The sequence below is a fragment of the Oreochromis niloticus genome, linkage group LG17 (assembly GCF_001858045.2).
Source record: "Oreochromis niloticus isolate F11D_XX linkage group LG17, O_niloticus_UMD_NMBU, whole genome shotgun sequence".
NCBI classification, from domain to species: Eukaryota; Metazoa; Chordata; class Actinopteri; order Cichliformes; family Cichlidae; genus Oreochromis; species Oreochromis niloticus.
In genome coordinates, this window is record NC_031981.2 from 9,831,844 (window position 1) to 9,851,606 (window position 19,763).

Genomic DNA, 19,763 nt, shown 5'->3' on the forward strand with positions numbered 1-19,763 from the left:
GCAGACCAATCAATCATTTTTCAATGAAGATGTCACAGCTCATTGTGTGAAGAGTTATCCTAAACAATTCTCCTCGCCATTTAGATGATAAATTAAAAGTAAACCGTTTATTTTTGGCCATCAGGATGGTCAGTCCTCACAGACATGTATGAACAAAACATATAGGCGCTCTAAACTTTTGAGCAAACAAAGTTTTATCGACACGCTTTATGGCTGCCTTGTTGAAATCTCCCACTTTTTACCTCAGTGGAGGTGTTAGCAGGTGCAGAAACGTCGACGTGTGTGTGCTTGCTATTAACTTTTCATTAGGCACTGTAAACTGCACAAGTCATCACCAAGAGGTTCCTACTTGGCATAATTGGTTTGTGGTTAATGCTTGTTTGTGTCAGTGGGTCTGTAAAATAACAGTTTTAGCTCTTTCCCAGGAAGAAGCACTTTTTAAAGATTTACAGCTTTTTCAGACTGGCAGCTGAAAGCACACACACACAACTCATAAAACTTCTTCCAGGGTGCACATTTTTCATTGCAGCTACTCATAATGATCTCTAATTTAATAATTAAAACCTTACAATTGACTTATTAAAAGACCAAACAGCTGCAGTGCATTAATAAGGATTTCACTATTCAGGATGAGTTCTTGTTTGAGCGCACCTCTCATCTCCACTCTTCTTCTTTCTCTTCTGTTTCTGTGCCAGGGTCCTTCAGGATTTCATGCAGAGACCTGCGAATGAGCACTGACGTCTACCTTCATCTGAGTGTAGATGAAAGACGCAGGGAATCGCATATGGTTCCACACACGTACACCAACACAGACGCTCGTCATATTTCCCTTTGTTTTACTAATGAAAATCTTTTCCATCGCTGTCATCTGTTGCAAGACTGCAATGAAAGATGAAAGAAGATAAAAGAATATTAACCAAATAAACCTGTAATATACCTATGAAACTATTAACAACTTCATGTTACGTGAGTGATGCATTTTAGTGTTTTTGCTGGTTGGCATGAGAAAGTTTTTAAAGTGGAGTAATTTGATGAAACACCATATTTTAAATGATAAGGGAATGACGTGAAATGTAATGAAGTAAAAATATAAATTAGAACAAAAGAAAGACAGTCAGTTCACCTTCAAATACATTAAATAAATAATAGATTTTAGCTTGAAATACCTGGATAACACTCTTTTAGTCAAAGACTGTATAAAAGATTAAAAAGACAAAAAAAAAACTCATAGGCAAATGAGCCTACTTGTCACTAGCTCTATGACCTCAGAAAATGTTTTCCTGGTGGCCTATCTAACCCTAACTTCAAGACTTATTTAATTCAGCATGACGTTCACTTTGTAAATTCTGGTTCAAAGTAAAACAGACATCAAGTAAAGCAAGGTAAGTTTTTAAGTTCAACTTTTGGTTTCAAAGAGCCAAGATAGTAAGAATGTATATTTTATTGATCCCCCTTGGGCGAAATTCATCTCTGCATTTAACCCATTCACTCAGTGAAGCAGTGAGCAGCCACCAATCTAGCGCCCGGGGAGCAGTGTGTAGGGATGGTACCTTGCTCAGGGGCACCTCAGGGTAGCCGTTCAGTGGATTCGAACCCCTGACCTTCCGATCATGGGGCCACCGCTCAACCTACTGAAATATCCCGGCCCTGACGAACAAAATGCTCGCCTCAAGATTTCCAAATGGGATATCATAAATAAACGGGCAGTGTCACAGTAGTCACATCCATCTTTTATATACAGTCTATAGAATCTTCACTTTGATTCCTTTGGTTGCAAAACATCTAACCAGCATATAGAAGCCTGCATATGAATCCTTGCAGTGAATTGAATTTTTTACTTAATTTGAACAGCACCATTACTGGCCATTAAAAAAATGTCAAATCACATACATTGTAGTCTCGATTATCGAATGCAGTCTTTGTGGTTTCCATAGAAAGCCAAAGTCTTTCTACGGATTATTAAGAAAAAATGTAATCAGTTTTCTCGCTCCTCGCGGATCATCCACGAGGTCCTTCCTCAGTCAGCCCTCCTCCACCACCCTACCCTCAGTGCACCTACGTTGCATTATTAAACTTGAATAAGATCATTAGCATACAAAGCAGGAAACCTACCGCCGTGGAGTCATACATATTTATCTGCCTGACTTGTGCATGCATACACTCGTACTGTAACCCCTTTTGCAACCAAGGGTGAGTGGTTCTCTACTGCAAGAGGGCTGCGAACAGAAACTGTGAAGTGGATATTAATAGGAGCATGTCTAGTTTTAAAAAGCAGATATCTATTTGTGAAACATCTAAAGAAACACGGGCTTTCATTTGAAATACACATTAAACCATGTGCGGCTGCCTGGAGAAAAATGTGTGTATTTGGAAGCAGAGCAGATGGAGTTTGGTTAGGTTCATCAGAGCAGCTTCCAGCATATCAAATATAGTTTACACACAGAGGAATTTCTGAATCTAGTAATGCCTGCAGTACATAGTCATCTGCTGCACACAGAAGCACATAATCAAACAGAAAGAAAGACAAACAGAGAGCATGGCCTTCTGAATACCTATCAACTGTGGATTACCTCTGCCTTCTAAATGACTCCTTGTTGCTTTCCTTGTATCATCCCTTTGCAAAATTAACTTTCTCCTCGCCCACCCTCCCTGTGTTTTACCCACTTGTGAATCACTTTTCCTCCTTTTCCTCATCCTTCCAGCTGAGAGAACAACCTATCTCCTTTTTTGGCTACGTGAAGTTCCTTTTTAATACGCTTCCCTCCTTCCTTCCTTCTCTCTCCTTCCTCCTGTGAGATTGCTGTTGTGTCTTATGGCTTTTTATTCCTACGTGATGGTAGATGGGTTCATGTAGGAGTAGAAGCCACTAAACACGCGGCGAGTGCTCAACACGCTGGCCAACACATGCAGCGAGCTTCCTGTGGATATGACAGCTGCCATGTTCACATCAATGTCCTGCCTATTATCAAGAATGTACACACACATTATAAATAGAACAAGGGTGATCCCTGCCGAGAGTGTTTACCACTCTGGATAAAAGTTTTAGTGGGGGAAAAATCGAAAATTAAACAGCTAATTGCAAACAATTAAGCAGAATGCTCGGCAAGTAAGGGCTGACGAGTCAATCTTTGGTTGTGAACAGACCTACTTTTCCCACCTGCACGCTGGCATGTGCCCTGAATTTCAAACTCATTCCTGCATTCCTCTGCCCCGGGGTCATTGTGCCGAGTTCTCGAAATAGAGATGAGGATGGAAAAATAAGTGAAACAATGTGCAGAGGTAGGTCATCAATATTCTTTGGTAACGTACGCGACGTAGTCTGTTTTCTCCTTTGAATGCAAATAAATGCTGTACGTGAAAACCTGTTACAGGCTGCTGTATTTAAATATGTTTTACATCAGGTCTAACATGATTTGCATTTTACCTAATGGTATAAAGTGCCATGAGAGGAAGGTGTGAGTTAGCGCTATATACACGTAAATTAATTTAACTACTAATTGAAAAAGGCTTCAGTTTAAAATAGTTTATTGTCATCCAAGTAAGATGTGAGGCTGTGAAGTTGTACTTTGGCAAAGAACTTTTAAAGTTGTTATAGTGATTTTTATTGATGTAAGTGAAATAACTTTTAAATCCACAAAAAATACCCAAAACCAAACCTAACAAAGCAAAGGAAACAAGAAAAAACATTATTTTTTAAGTTAAATGATATTATTACTGTGCTAATAAAAACTGCATAAGTCTGTGTGGGCTGTAACCCCCTCATCAGTCATGAAGGTGCCTAATATATAATTAAAATGGATAGGAATATTACATTTATTATATTTACTATAATCCCAACTTTTAAAGTTTTATATTATTTAATCCTCTAGGTTAAACTTGAGTTAAATGAAAATACTTTTGATTAATTCTACATAATCCTTCCACAATCAAACACATTTTTCTACATTTGTTTTCTTCTTAGATTAATAAAGAACTTTTGACTATAGATTCGTAGGTTACTTTAAAACTCAAGTAAAACACCTTTTTAAAATAATGTAATCTAATGAAGCAAGGCCATAAGGTTTGAAAATAACTTATTATTTTTCCTCTTTGGACCGATGTTTTAAATCCTTTTATATGTCCTTAGAAGGATTTTCCGCTTGTGTAACAGTTAGTTGTGACTAAGGGTTTGGGTTATCTGCAGAAGGTTGTGACAGACTTAGACTTTAGAAAGGTAAACATTTATAGCAGTTGTCTCTTTTAAAATTATTGGCAATTATGGGTAAAACAATTGCTCTTTTTTGTATGTTTCTTTTATTTTTAATAAATCCATTTCCCTTTGATCAAAAAAAACATTTTCTTAGTTGGTTCATCTTTATTTTAGCTCGTCCTGACATTTGGTAATTAACAGGTAAATGGTACTGAGATGAGAATGTCATTCGTTTTGAAGCTCATGAGCCAAAGTATTTTAAAAAAAGTTTGATCTTGACTAAGTAATAGAGCTAAATGAGAAATCAGAGGATCACCAAAGTAATTACAGCTTAGCTCGAGGGGGTCTCAAACGTCTACACCAAAATTCCCCGTCATCCATCATGTAGAAGTTAAAGCATATTTCTTAAAACCATAAAAGTTAAGTAACTTACGGCACCGGAGGAGAAGTAATAAGACTCCCAATGTTAGGATTCTCAATCTGAGAACCATAAACCATGAATGAAACTCAAGCCTGGACTCAATGACATCACCATCTGTAGTTTGACATAGGTAGCATGGTTGAAAACTTGATAAGGAGTTTTTACCACGAACAAACACATTCTGATACATTGTATCAGAGCCCACCTCTCTTTGTGAGGGTGTATTTTTTTAAAACGAACCCCTTTAAACTCTTAAGCACCAGCATGAAAACAGTGACTCAGCTCAGTGTGAACCCCTTGTCTGCTCACAAATTAGGTCCAAATTTTCACCAGCTCAAAATGGCTAATAATGGCATTTATCAGCGGTAACTTTCTGCCTGAGCTGAACTCAGTGTCAACCAATTAAGCAAGAAATTCAAATTATCCTGCTGCTGGGTCCAGCAGGGTGCTGTGGGGGCTTGGGTTTAAATGTCAACCTTCTGTTTGTATTTGCTGTGCAATGAGCTGTTCTCGTTCAGTCTCCCCCTGGACAGAATCCGAATAAAACCCAAATGGGTTGTTGCTGAGAACCCAAAAAAATAATGAATTATTAATCCCACGATATTACAAGATTTTGGCAGACGCTTGCAACTGTGTGACATTACTCCAGCACCAATAAAGGGGCAGATAATTATTCAAGATGAAATTGTAATAGAGGAGGTCTGCAGAGGTTTAATGATTTATTTAAGACTGTACGTTGTTGTGATCTAATATTCAGTGGGTGGGTTGGGAAGTTTCTTTTGCTTGCATTATCAGTTTAATTTATTTTTCAGGTTCCCACTCCTACATTGGCTTTTTCTCTTACTTTACAGAGACATGAGGAGGCTTGAGAGAATAGTAGAGCAGGGGAGACTGAGGGGAGACTGAGAGAGGATTTGATCCTAGACCAGCGGGGGGCCATGGGAATGTAAAGGTGGGAATCAACCATCCTGGCATCTATGGGAAAGAGTCTGCATTATTTAAAACACCACTGGCACATGCAGGGGAAGTTGTGTTTGAATAGATTGCTGCCATTCTTTGTTTCGCCTAAGGGTGTGTATGTCTTTTCCTGCAATGCTCAGTTATGACTGCACTGCCGTGCAGACCCCAGCTTTCCAAAAATGTCAAAATGATCAGAGAAATGAGACGGCACAGCCTCATTTTCATTGTGACAGCCGTGCATTTTACTTTAAATTATGCAAACGCTTTCATATGTCCTATACAAGGTCACATAATCCCCAGGTTCAGGTAAAAACATGAAAATCATCCACAACAGCATAATGGGGTTTTCATCTGACAGCTGCAATAATATAGTGCGTTTGTGTACAGTAGGTGTTATGTACGAGTGTTGTTCTACTTTATCAACACCCCCCTCAGGCTACACTTTGATTTTCCTGTAATAAATAATGCTCTTTTGTGTTCTGTGCTTCATTTGTTCCCTGTTGTAACCTCAGTGCTGCTCAATAAATTATGAATCACGCCAGTTCAACCTGCCGCATATCTCTCGTTTCATTTGTCTGTCGTGCTCTTTTTGTTTTTCCGTGTTGTTTTGCAAATTGTGCACAATCTCAGCCCAAATCTACACACAAACACACATTAGAGCCTTCGTGTGGCAAGCTTCTGGAGAGCTCTTTTCTATTAAGATGGGATGATTTAACTCCTAATTTCTTCCTGGATTCGCTAAAAGCTTGACTCAAGACTACTTTAAGTCCACAATTGCCCAACAATGAGCTGTAGTAATCAGGAGCACATTAGTAGCACATTTAACTGTACATATGCTTCAATAATTGGTTTAATGATAGATATGAGGTATGGAAATGCTTAATAAAGAGCCAGTAAGTGCCATTTAATCAGCCTATTACTGCCATAATTGCTTGTGTTGTTTAACAATGTATGTTAAAGCTGCTTTAAGGCACAAAATGCCATATATATGTATAACACCAGAACCACATTAAAAAATAAAGATGTCATTCTTGCTGCACCATGTTATCACAAAGTTGTCTAACAGCAGGCGAGCTGAAGATTGTTTAGGGGTAACTCTGATGCAGAGGATGAATTGCAGAGGCACAGCGTGATTCTTTCATTTTCTTTTCTCAGAGATTTTGGGCTGCAAAGCTCGCCTACACACACCAGCTGGCTGTTGTCTGGGGGAATCGCCTCAGCCATCTTTTTTCTGATGAAATCAGAGGAAATCCACAAGCAGCCCAAGGCGGACCACACATCCTTCTTTTTTTCCCCCCTTTTACTCCTTCACTATTCAATAATTCTCAGTGATAGGCCTCTCCTTTGAGCACTGGCACCACTCCTCATTCCAATTAGTGAAAGGCAAAGAGGCCCCCTTGTTTGTCGGCACGCAAGCAGTAATTGGATAATCCCTGAAATTTGGGAGAGTGCACAAAAGGGAATCTGTAATTAAAGCAGAAAGTCTGTCAAATATTGACACAGATGAGTCCTGCAAAGTATAGATACTGAGGATGAGTCAACATTATCGAACAAGTTTTTAGAATCCCACAGTTTTATGCACAGGGGCAAAATATGACATTTTGTCATAACGTTTAGATCTGAGAAGAAAATGACTTATGAATAAAACCCATCAGATTTTTTAAATTAATAAACTTTTGCATAATCTTTTTGTTTAATTGGCTTTAAATCCTCAAGCGACATGTCTCCTCATGTTCACTGACACATCCTGTCATGAGCTCATTGGGTTTAGCAGGTGGACTCAGTGAGGGAGGAGTTCTGAAGAGACTCACATTCAGCAGATTTTTAAGAGTTTCATGAAAAGAGCAAGTGTTGCACTGTCTGTCACTCTCTGCAGGTATCCACAGTTTTCAAAGTGTGACAGCCACACGAGCAAAAAACCCCAACATAGTAGAAATGATTCTTTCAAGACTAATGGTAGTAATGGTGTTACAAGGAGGCATCCATGAATATAATGAGCCGTCTAAATAAAAACGTTTGCATCCCTTTACAGATACAAAGTCATCTACTGCTCAATTTTATATACTTATATCACATAGTGCCATAGTTTTGGGTGCAATCACACCGACAAATATAGCTACTATTTGCTCATTTTGCTATGAGCATGGGTTAAAGCGGACTGAAATGATCCAGAATAGCATTCCAGGCACATCACTTAATGTCTAATCAAATCTAATAGACAGTTTAATACATGATACTGCAAAGAGTTAATTTTTCCTCTGCTGTAGCCATTAGGTAGGCATTTAATGTGACTTCAGTTGAAGGCATGGAGATACTTGACCAGCATTAAGAAAATAATGTCATCCCACAGCCCACTTATACCCTCAATACGTTCTTTTGTCTTTCACATTGCTGTAACACGTTGATGGAAGATGATGCGACAATGAAAAGAAGGAAACTCTGATAATATAAACACACAGCAGATATCGATAGAAATGGCAAACAGGTGGAAACACAGCTAACATAATGTCTCAAAAGGAATTAACTAAACACGAGACAAAAGATTACCCAAATTAAAAGTAACAAGACAGAGCGGAGACTACTCAAGACACAGAAACATGAGGGAGGCAGGATTACACAGGAACTCAAAGAATTGGTTATGACCCAGACAATCATGAACAGAACTAGATCTAAAACTAAAACCTCAAAAAATAAATATATAAGAAACCAACCAGGAAATGCTGGTATAAGTTATATACTCGAAACTAAAACGATTCAAGCAACCACACAACTCAAAACCCTGGAACCAAGACCCAGTGACCAAGACACAGATGCTGTAAATCCAGGGATGAAAAAATGATTAAGTCATGATAAATGCACTCAGAGATGGAGGAAGATGTAAGAAAGAGCAAAGAAAAGACAGGAGAAAACAGCAAGAGAATATTTTCAAAGGTAAGGATTGCTCCGTTGATAAATTGGAAATTTGGTACTTAGTTAAGGTTATAAATTCTCCTACATTTCTTAATGAGATATTGTGCATGTACATAAAAATAGTACATAGTTTAGTGCAGACTGAAATGATTAGTTTACAAAACTGTGGTGAAATCTACCATCTTGCTTGACGGTATAATGGTGTATAATAACACTTTTCATGGCAGATGTTTGTGCTTATGGTTGGCACATCTTTTAAAGCTTTGTTTCTTGGTTGCCTTGGTCACACCGTTCCATTTTCTCTACACACGAAATAGCCTAAACTTCCTTTTGAGATAGATCACTTTCTAATTCACTGACATAAAAAAAAAATCTGCAATTTGTGTCCATGAACACGAAATATTTGTTCTTTTTCGTCAGGATGGAGTAGATCACCGACTTGGCTACCACGCCTTCTCTATGTAGTCCTTTGAGTATTCTACTTGGTTTTATGGTAATTTGATGTGTTTTCATTTCAGCTAGTGAGTTATCAGTCAGTGGGTTTCATCTTGTTTGAAGCACTGACAGTTTTGTGCAGTGTTTCCACCTGGACTCAAGTGATGGACTGACCAGAGGACCAGCATTGCAATACATGGAGTCATGCGGCTAAAATGGCTAAAAACCTGTTTGTAGCAGCCGATTGATGAAAGTTGGGTGCCTTTCATCAGCCTGCATGCCATTTTGGAAACAATCTTTGCTCACTGGACTTCTCATTGTGACAGCAGCATGCTGAGTTACACAGATTTTTTCCCCAACATCTCACTAAAACCCATCACAACGAGACGTCTCCTCTTAGAGTCCACTTAATGAGAGTGTAGCGTCAGCGTTCTGGCTGCAATTACAGTGCTTAGGACTCTTTAATGATATGTTAATGGCTTGGCTGTATTACCTCTCAGCTGCCCAAACAACATTAAATACCCCGCGGCTGATTAATCCTGCATCCACAAAAACACCCAATTAGAGGGAAAATGTTTGAATAGAGTTTTGCCAACAACTTCAGAGCAAAATGGGGCACGCACAAAAAGAAATTCTACAACAGATTTTCTACAAAAAGAAAATAACTGAAGCTTTAAATTCTATTCGTTCCTGTTTTACATTTAAAACACAACGTTGTTTATTGCATTTCGATAATTCTTTTTTAACATGACTTCAGGAGAGGCGAGGTTACTTTGCTCAAGGGCACAATGCAAAAGCGCACAGCTGTTAGCGCACACTTGTTGTGGCGAGGGTCAAACCTGTGACCTCTCAGTTACATAAGGCTCTGTCGAACCAGCAAGCTGCCTTGCCTACACACTGCTGCTGCTGTTTTTGCATCAAAAAGAAGGAGGCTTTTAAAACATCTAACACAACTTGCACTAATTAGGTGCATGTTGTATTTTTGTTCTAATTAAAACCATGAAAGGGATCTCAACATAATCATAAGTTATGGCCAAATTAGTAAGATGAAGTGTACAGAAACTCTAGATATCATCAAAGCAACAACATCCTCCGCTTCTGAAACCAGTCCTCTGAATTAATGCGAGATATTGATTTAAAAACCGCAAACACTTTTCATTCCTCAGCATTACCATTGTGCCAGATACGATTAATCTGTGATACATTTCCAACAACTCCCAGCACAACTTCCCTCTTGTCAGCACATGATTGCTGTCGACGTAGACTCTTGCGAGGCAATAGTGATTATTAATGTGCAACATCTGAAGTCTAACTCTTGAGGGGGGAATTAATTTTCCAGGAGTTCCTACAATGAGCTGTGACAAAGTACCTCCAAGTCCACAGAGGGGAGGAGATCCCCAGCCGGCTACAAAACACACACAACACAAGTTTGAGCAGTGTAGGAGGAGGAGAAACAGTAGACAGGTGGTACATTCTGTCTTGTTCTGTTCTTAATAAGAGTTTTGAGTTGCTGACACTAGGGTATGCTACTCCAGTGTATATATAGATATATAGTGTAGTAAAGGGGGAAAATACTCAGCATTAAACACCTCCACATCCTCGGTCCTTGTTGGCATAGATTCCACAAGTCGCTTAAACTTCACAGAGGAATAAAGCAGGGTTTTTCCTTTTTTAATAGAGGTAGTGGACGCCTGGGATACAAAAACCTGTTGTGCCTCTCCTGCTATGACCATTCAAAATCACGAGACGTGATGGTTGTATAATAATTAATGGTGCATATTTATGGCAAACAGTTCAATATTATATAAGTTTACATCAGATTTGTTGCAAACTGGCTCAAAGACAGAAACCCCAAGCATCTGGCCCATACAGCGTGTAGTCCACATGTGCAGTTTTCTATTGACAGCATTTGGCTTTGACTGATGGCGGCAACCCGGGGAGAGTCTGGCTGCCTCAACTCAGCCACAGTTCCACCTTATATGGGCCAGATGTCAGGTGTGGTGACATTTGGACATCATCTGGCCAACAAAACATTTGCCAGTACCATAACCAAGCTGTGAGTGCCAAAAGAAGCCAAGATTAAACTAAATGTGTTTGCTCTCTGGAATGAGATTACTTGAAATGAAAGAAAAAATGAAAAATGAACTAACAGTAGTGTGTGAAAGACAGCAATATCAGCAGTGCAAGAAGTGAATAGATGTGGGTCATTTGTGCATAAGGAGCAACCTCAGCTGGCTGACATCCACCACTGGGAGCATAAGAAACAGAATCAAGCATTAAAGGCAGTAAAATGTTTATATATAATAAAGGTTATAAACAAAACATAATATTGTTGGAGGTCAAAAATGTCCTCCTTAAGCCTCCAGTTCCAACTGAATACAGAGTATACTGATAGCAGCTACATTAATTTAGCAGCGCCTGACCTCTCATACTGGATCACAGGCAGTCCAAGCATTGTGTAAGGGCATTTACTTAAAATATTAATATTAAAATTAGGTCACTTCTCCAAGACAGTTCCACTGAGTGTTATTGTATAAAGTCTGAGACCCTGAGACAGTTGCCTGTTTTGCCTATCGGGCAATCTTTCCTAAAATCAGTGGATGAGGTTATGGTTACTCTGGAACAAACAACTTCCATTTTATTTGTCATTTCTCTGAATACATATGTAAACAACTGCCATCCATGCCAGCCAGGAGACATAGTCTCCCAAGCATGTCCAGGTTCTGCCCCGGGGTGTCCAACCAAGTAAGATATGCCTGAAGCAACTCACCCACGAGGTATCCAAGTCAGTCATAACTGGCTTTTTTTTAATGATCCTCACAGTTAGCAAAAAAGGCTGGTCCCCGACACTTATCAGAGGAAGCTCTGAAGGTTCCATGTATCTCGTGTAATCGCAACATTTTTTTCCATCACTATACTAACAGCCTTTGAGCGCAGGTGAGTGTAGGAACATTGATTGACCGGTAAATCAATAGTTTTCCCCTTTTACACTCAGCTCTCTTTTCACCTCTTCTGTCAAGCACCCAGAGTGGGCACTCCACCCTTTTTCGGGTGAGAATTGTGGCTTCAGACATGGAGGTGCTAATTCACATCCTCACTGCTTTGCACTCTGATCCAAACGCCTCAGTGAAAGCTGGAAGTACGACTTAAAGCCAGGAGGACAGCATCATCGTCAAATAGCAAAGACGTGATCCTGAAAACTCAAGGAAGTCTGAACTCATGTAACATAATGCATCACCAAATTCCTCAATAAAGAGACAGCATATTCAAAATACACTGCTACAGTACATTTACCAAAGCTGGCTCCTTTCAAGATCCATTCAGTGTGTTCTGGAGCTTTCCATCATATTGCATTATCCATATCAACAGATGGATTCTGCCTAGAGACCCATGGATGCAAATGTTAAGCTTTCCTTTTTCTGAGACAGTTAAAACATGTCTAATACCACTTCATCAAAAAATCTGGAGCTCTTTAATTTAAATTTAATTTATGCTCTTTATTGTTTCACTTAGGCTGATTCATCTATGTATGAGGTATAATTTTAATCAGGTTTCTTTCCTGTCCTGTATATTTTCCAATAAAAGATGAAAAGGTTTTTTTCTTTAAGGTTGTAGCAGATCCATCAATAGCAGCGGTACTACCTGTGGCTAACTTTAGTTGATAAAGGTAACAATTTAAATGCAATCATGCCTCTCCCACACATTGCATTATTACAGCCTGATTATCAATACCTGGGCTAACAATAATCATTTTCTCCATCATGAAAGGCTCTTTCAGAGTGTCAGGTCGGTGTGTGCATTTCGCTCTATCTTGTCTGTTTCTTATCACCCCTCATCAGCGGGGGGCGAGAACGAGGTCGGAAGTGGGGCTGCTCATCCGAGGTGAGGAGGAGAGCCAAAAGAAGGCAGCATCCTTATCAAAGGCCTGGGTGCTAAGCCTCGGTTAAAAATAGAAACCGAGGGAGATTGGCATCGATTTCTGCAGGCGTTGACGGCCCGATTGACAGCAGCACTGCGGCGTCGGGCTGTTGAGCCATCGAGGGAATCCGCCAGACTGCCTATGATGAGATGAGATGGGAAGATAACTTCTGACAAGCCCTCCACCCACCACCCATCTCTAATCACCCTGTCTGCACACACACACACACACAAACAGATACACATAGAGAGAAAAAGTAATTACCACATGCATGCACGCACACACACACTCAGGGACATACACACTTGCTGCCCCCTGAGCAAGTAATGGGACTTTGGCTGGCTGAGCATCCACCTGTCCAGTGTCTCCTGCCAAGTCAAAGCTCATGCGCTCGCACACATACAAAATACCTCTGGATGTCCCTGCACAGCCACCAGCTACAGTCCTTCAGGGTTATCTCACTAAATTATCTACCATCAGTAAATACTTCCTAATATCCATGAGACATCCTGAAAAGAGATGTCAGTGACCTTTGTTTTACTGCTGTAATTGAACCCCACAAAGTGATTACTGTTATTACACTGTCCGCTTTAGTGCACCTCAATGTTATTCATCTCCCTGCTGTATTAGCAGCAATTCAGTCAAGCAAATGTACTTGGCAGCCTGTTATCCATATTTTTTTCGGTCCAAGGTTATCTTGTTTTAGTAATATTCTTGAAGGCCAAGTTTATCATCCAAAGGTTGATGCCAGTATGCATCTGGATCCAGAAGTCATTTATTTTCTAGCATAAAGACAAGAACAAGCTAGTCCTAACACTCAGGCCTACAGTGACGTCCTACAACTCATTTGTCGTTGGCTACACCCAAACAGAAACCCTGATATAAAACACCATTTTGTAATTTAGGTCTCAGTCACACAGACCTAAAGACCAGTCGGTAATCCCCTGGCAACCTCGAAATGCTAGGGAAGAATGTGTCTTCCCCAGTTGGGTGTTGGAGGTTGCTGGCTGTTGCTGGGTGAAATCATGCTATGTTCCAGGTTAAGTCAGAATTTTCAAGTTCCAGTCAGAATTTTAATTTGGAGGGCCGTGTTAACTTCCTACCCAGAGAACCGGAGCAGCCCCACCAACGTTGAATTAACAATCCAAGGTGGCAGCAGTAAAATTGTAAAACTGTTCATCTGTACTGTTACATTTGTGTATTTGTGACTCACTGAATAAGCCATATGCAGAGCATTGACCAAGCTCTGTCCATGAATGTGGTGCAGCGGTGCTTTTAGGAATTTTGCTGTACCTCGCTAAGGACCAAAACCAATTCCTGTTTTTCCAACGTGATTTTTAACTTCCGAGCTGTTTGGAATGCAGCATCAGATTTAAAGGGGGTGCTGCTGCAAAAACCTACTTGTGATTGCTTTGGTTGCAAGCTTGTCTGCAACACTCACTAACAAGCCAGCAATGCAGTGAAAGGTCAGAAAGTGAAACTCAAACTGGAAGCAGAGAATGTTCTCCTTCAAATTAAAAGTTTGAATTATTGCTGAAACCAACATATTTCAAAAAGGAGTGACTTTTACTTTGAAGGTGAACATTGTCTGTTTTCATTTTTGCCTTTCATTCTGTTTACAGACACCTTCCATGCAAATGAGGCAATCTGCTTTTGGAAGGAGGTTTTCAGCAGCCATATACTGCAGACCTCTTTGTGACCAATTTTACCCAGCAACAGCAAACGACCTCCAGCAACCATTCACAGTTGGTTGAGGAGTTTTCACTTTTCCCTAGCGACCAGTGGTTGCCAGACAGTAGCCAACTGGTCTGCACACCTGCATGACTGGGGCTTAAGCTGTTTAATCATTTGGAAAGTATTTATAGAGTCTTTTACTATTGCACTTGTTTTTGAAATCAGGGAAGTCTCCCCCTTATGCCATTCGAAGAAATGCAGGTTTAAAGTACTTCTGCATTGGTTTGTTATTGCAAACCTGCCAAAAAACTTGCAAAAAAAGCCTTTTTTATATTCTATACTTTGAACAGAGACAGGGCGGCCTTTTCCACATATATGATCTAAGATAAGCTAACTGGCTTCTTACTCCAGTGGTCATACAAAAGTTCACTAAGGCTTTTCATCTAATTTAAATTCGTATCAAAATGAATAACTCTTAAAACCACTTGGCTCAATAAGAATTATATTTCAGTGTTTTTGCCACAAAAATACAGAAGTCTAATTCTTTTTGAAGAATTAAAAGATCATCTCTAGATCTGTAAAAAGAAATGGATGGGAGGCTCCTCTCTCCGCTAATTTTCAAAGGCGGGGATAGAGTAGAGGATCTTCTGCTATTAGATTTTTGGACCACACATGGACAGCCAAATCCACTGCTCTGATAAAGAAGGCCCAACAGCAGCTCTATTAACTAAAGACACTTAAGAAGACCAATGTGTCCACAGAGCTGTTCAAGGCCTTTTATCACTGCACTAATGAAAGTGTTCTAACATACAACCATACATTACAGTACAGAGGCTGAAAGGAAAAGTGTCCAGAAAGTCATAAGCAACTTACAGAAAATCATCGGACTCTCTCCTCACACTGGAGGACATCTTCAGGACACACTCCACTCCACTGGAACTCACCCCTCTGTGAGTGAGTGGATAATTTGTACACACCAATACTCATATACAGTGGGTCTATGTGTAAATGCATATTATTTGGCATGATTCCACAAGCATGTGAGGATGTCTAATTGCTATCTGTGTGCATTGTTAGCAAGTCTGAGTGTGTGAAATGTGATTTTTAGGTGTACACAGCTAATTTTGTTGTGCTTTCTCTAGCTGCAGTGACACTAAAAGCATCTTATTTTGGTCCTGGAAATATAGCCTGTTGTTTTTCTTTCACTCTTATAGAACTGAACAACAAAATATCCAAAATATAGAAGTTCACAGATATTATCCAAACAAATGACAACTCCTAAAGCCAAATCTTCGTGACCAGGCTTGAAAAGGGGAGTATAATCATGGAAGCAAAATAAATAATTCCAATCAAACACAAAGAAATCGGAACACACAAGATATCTTAAAACGGCTCTGATGCTTGAGTCCAAAGAGAATCTGGTCACTAAATATTTGAGCACTAGGATATACGGGGTAGGCTGCAGGCATAATAATGTCTGTGGCCTACCATACAGACATTATAAACACAGGTGATGCTGGAAACCTGTGGGATAATTAAAGAAAAAATCTTAGAGGTACAACTAAAACTGCTCTTCCAGTTATAAGTAAAACAGAAATTGGGCTTGAGCCTGCTGAACATCTCCATAATGAATTATAATTAATGTTCAAATCCACTCAAAAATGTGTGACGTTACTTCTCGTGGCTGAGTACCTCTGCAAAAGAAAACATTGGTTCACCTTGTTTTCAAATCCAGCTCACCTAAAACCGGAGCATTTACTTGTAAGCACCATTTTTCTCAACTAAATTTGGACCCATTCTACTTCAGTAGGCAACTTGGGGAACTAAAATCCAAACTACAAAGTGCTGGGAATGGGGCCGTTTCAGTGAAGTATTTAAGAATTCAAAATTTTCATATGATAATATTTGCATATTCATAGATTTTGGATTTTTCGCAGATGTCATTTCAAAGACTTCTCAGCAGGAAATTCAGCTTATTTATGGAAAAATTCAGCAAGGGTTTCTATGATTTTAATCATGGCCCAGGGGAAGGTTTTAGATAATATGCAAGCAACATTAACAAAAAAATAATATAGTACTTAACAAACCTTTGAGTTTTAAACATATATAAGTTTCTAACTGTGCGGTTTTTAACAAACAGCTGAACAAAAGGCAAGAAAAACAAATTTACAGTGCCCTGAAGATGAGTCTGAGACTTTCGTCACACATAATTCTCTGATGCAGACACTCGGCAGCCCTTCCTTTCTCTGTTGATGGTGAAATTATCCAATAAAGCCAAAATAATCATCATCAAAAGCTGAAAGTTTGACTTCTTCTCATAATTAGGTGATTTGCAGCAATCTGCCACACAGACTCTGTCAATCTGTCAGCATGATCTTCCTCCTGTTAAAACTGCCTGAGAGACAATTACTCTGAGCTCCTCCTAATTAAAAACTCATTGAAATTTATGAGTGCCTGTTAAAAATGATTGAGTTCTGTTTCCTGGGAGGAATGCCATTAGGGAAGTGAATTTCTTACAGGCCCCTTTATCTGTGTTTTTGTCCGCTTTTAGCTGTGATATAAAAAGGTATGTGTCTCCCTCTGGTGGTAAAAGCTGTACACGTGCACATGAGATTGTAGTGGAAGATACAGTAATAACGACGACTGCTTGGCTTCACGTCCAATCGTTGCTTTTGGATAGATGCACGGATGAAAATGGACGAATGAATAAACTGTAAAGGACGGCTCCGATGCCATGATTCATATAGAAAAATAGAGACATTTTAGTTCAGTTGAATATGAATATGTCCCTATTTGTGAGGTTTATCTTAGAAAACAGGAAAGAGTCATTGAATTTGCTGACCACTCACTTGTAATTTGCCCAATATAAGATAATTCATTCTGTAAGCTGGAAAGGACAAAAAGTAAATGACAACAAAAAATATGATTAGAAGTATGGATCAAACAGAAAAGACAGGTTACCTGTGGATATTTGATATTAACTCAGTCCAGCAAGACTCATGTTGGTGATTTCAAATTTAAATTTCCAGATCTGTTGTATAGAAAGTACAAAGATTCAAAGGTTCAACTTTATTTATTTTATTGCATTTCAATACATGAACATATTTCAGTGTTCAGTATCATACTGACATCACACTATCCGCAACATGGATCCAAAAACTCACTTTAAATTTCATTTAGTCCAATTTCACCATTTTAGCTTCACACTGACAAAATGTCAACTGTGACAGACATTTTCCTATCTGTGTGAAATATTACAGCATAACGGCTGATTGATCAGTGATCGAAGGCTTCATAGAGACTGGTGTTATTTAAAGAGGGATTACTAGTGTGACGTTTCAGTGCAGGGGACCTGGCTGATGACCTGACAGCTGCACATTCAATAATACCAGTCATTTCAGTTCGGTAACACCACATGAAGGACCGCCTGTGCCTTTGTGTGTGTGTGTGTGTGTGTGTGTGTGTGTGTGTGTGTGTGTGTGTGTGTGTGTGTGTGTGTTGTTTGTAGCTTTTCCCTGTGCCTGTGGATTTCCAGTTTCCTCTCACAGTCAGAACACATGCTTTTTATGTTAGTTGGTGGTTCTAAATAGGCCAGAAGTGTGGGTTTGAGTGTGTTGTTGTCTGCATTACCCTCATAACTGACTGGCAATATGCCCAATGTGTAAGCTGCTTTACCAGCTAGCATAAACTCCGGTCGCTTGCTTACCTGTCTGAGAAATTAAAAAAGAAACAATACCACATTTTTATTACCACTTTTCTCAATTTTCTTCCAGCCTATAAGATGCCTTAGTTACAAACCATCTTCTTGAGCTGCCCAGGGGAAATGGAAATATAAGAAGCCTCCAGTATCCAGTCAGCTTTGATAATTTGGATGACTTGGCACTTCAAATTGCATCAGCTTCTTCTCCGGTAGAGGAAGTGAGAGGTGACAGCCCACAGTCCCACACCTGAGAGTTTGATGGTGCAGTTTCATCTTGTCTGCTGTCAGTCTTTACATTTATATTTCCAGTTGTAATAATGCATAAACTGCAAAACCTAGCTAAACCTCAGCAGTGGTACTGAAAAGTTTGGATACCACACCCCAAAACATAAATGCCAGACACGAAAAACCTAATTTATCAGTGATTACGAATAGTTGTTTGCTTTCAAACTGTTGTTTGCTTTTCGCTCTGGGCAGACCTCAGTATGGGTGGGTGACTACGGTCAGTAACGTGGGAGTGCCGCAGGGGACTGTGCTTTCTCTGTTCCTGCTCACCCTGCACAAATCAGACTTCATATACAACTCGGAGTGCTGTCACGAGCAGAAGGTCACTGACACTACTGCAGTCGTGGGCTGTATCAGGAGTGGACAGGACGAGGAGTACAGAAAACTAATCGCAGACTTTGTTGAATGGTGTGAATCCAGACAATTCCATCTTAACAGCAGCAAAACCAAGGAGTTAATGGTGGACTTTAGGGTGTCCGGGTGGGGTCTGGGGGCGGAAGCATAAAGAAGTGTTTCACATCTGGAAAAAATGCAGAGGAAGGCGAGCTTTGTTGTTGGCATGGAGCTGGATAGACTGACAATTGTGGCAGTGTGATGGGTGCTAAGCAGACTCCTGTCAATCATGGACAATCCACTACACCCACTCCACAGCATCATCTCCAGACAGAGGAGCAGTTTCAGAGAAATGCTGCTGTCATTTCCCTGCTCCAGACTGAGGAGATTGTTCATCCCCAAAGACACATGACTTTTTATCTCCATCTGGGAGGAAGGGAACATTAATGTCAGTATTCCCTACTGTTCCAGTGTAAAGAAGGGGTGTCAAACTCATTTTATATCGCCAGCCACATACAGCCTACACTTTGATCTTAAGCATAAAGTGGTTACATATTTATCTATTTTTCTACATGATAAAGAAAAAGCTGCTGTGACAAAGAAAGAAATCAGCACGACTTATTGGACTTTTCTGTTTTTCACAAAGTTACAGAGGTTTTATTAGTGACATAGCTAAGCAGTTGGAATTTGGCATAATTTGTGAATGTTGACATTTCTTTAGTGTTGAATAGCAGGAATTAGGCTCTTGTCAGAGGTCATTTTTTTGGTTGGGGGAGGACTGTGAGACTCATTTAGACACTCAGACACTGAGCCTTGGTATTTCATGGATGTTTTGCGGGCTTTCCAGTAGCACACTGTAAAAATGCTGGTAAACAAAGCATAAACAGAGCATATTGATATTAATGGTAGCATTTTGCAGGATTCATATCATTCTAAA

General features: G+C 39.7%; 1 long non-coding RNA gene across 2 annotated transcripts in view; it reads left to right on the forward strand.

The window, feature by feature from the left end:
• Window positions 1-6,117, forward strand: part of LOC102078923 (uncharacterized) — a 59,460-nt gene extending 53,343 nt beyond the window's left edge. For both annotated transcript variants that reach the window (XR_003214617.1, XR_001224358.3), the window contains exon 3: window positions 696-6,117. This is a non-coding gene — a long non-coding RNA (uncharacterized LOC102078923). The remainder of the gene's footprint in view (window positions 1-695) is intronic.
• Window positions 6,118-19,763: the final 13,646 nt, after the last annotated feature.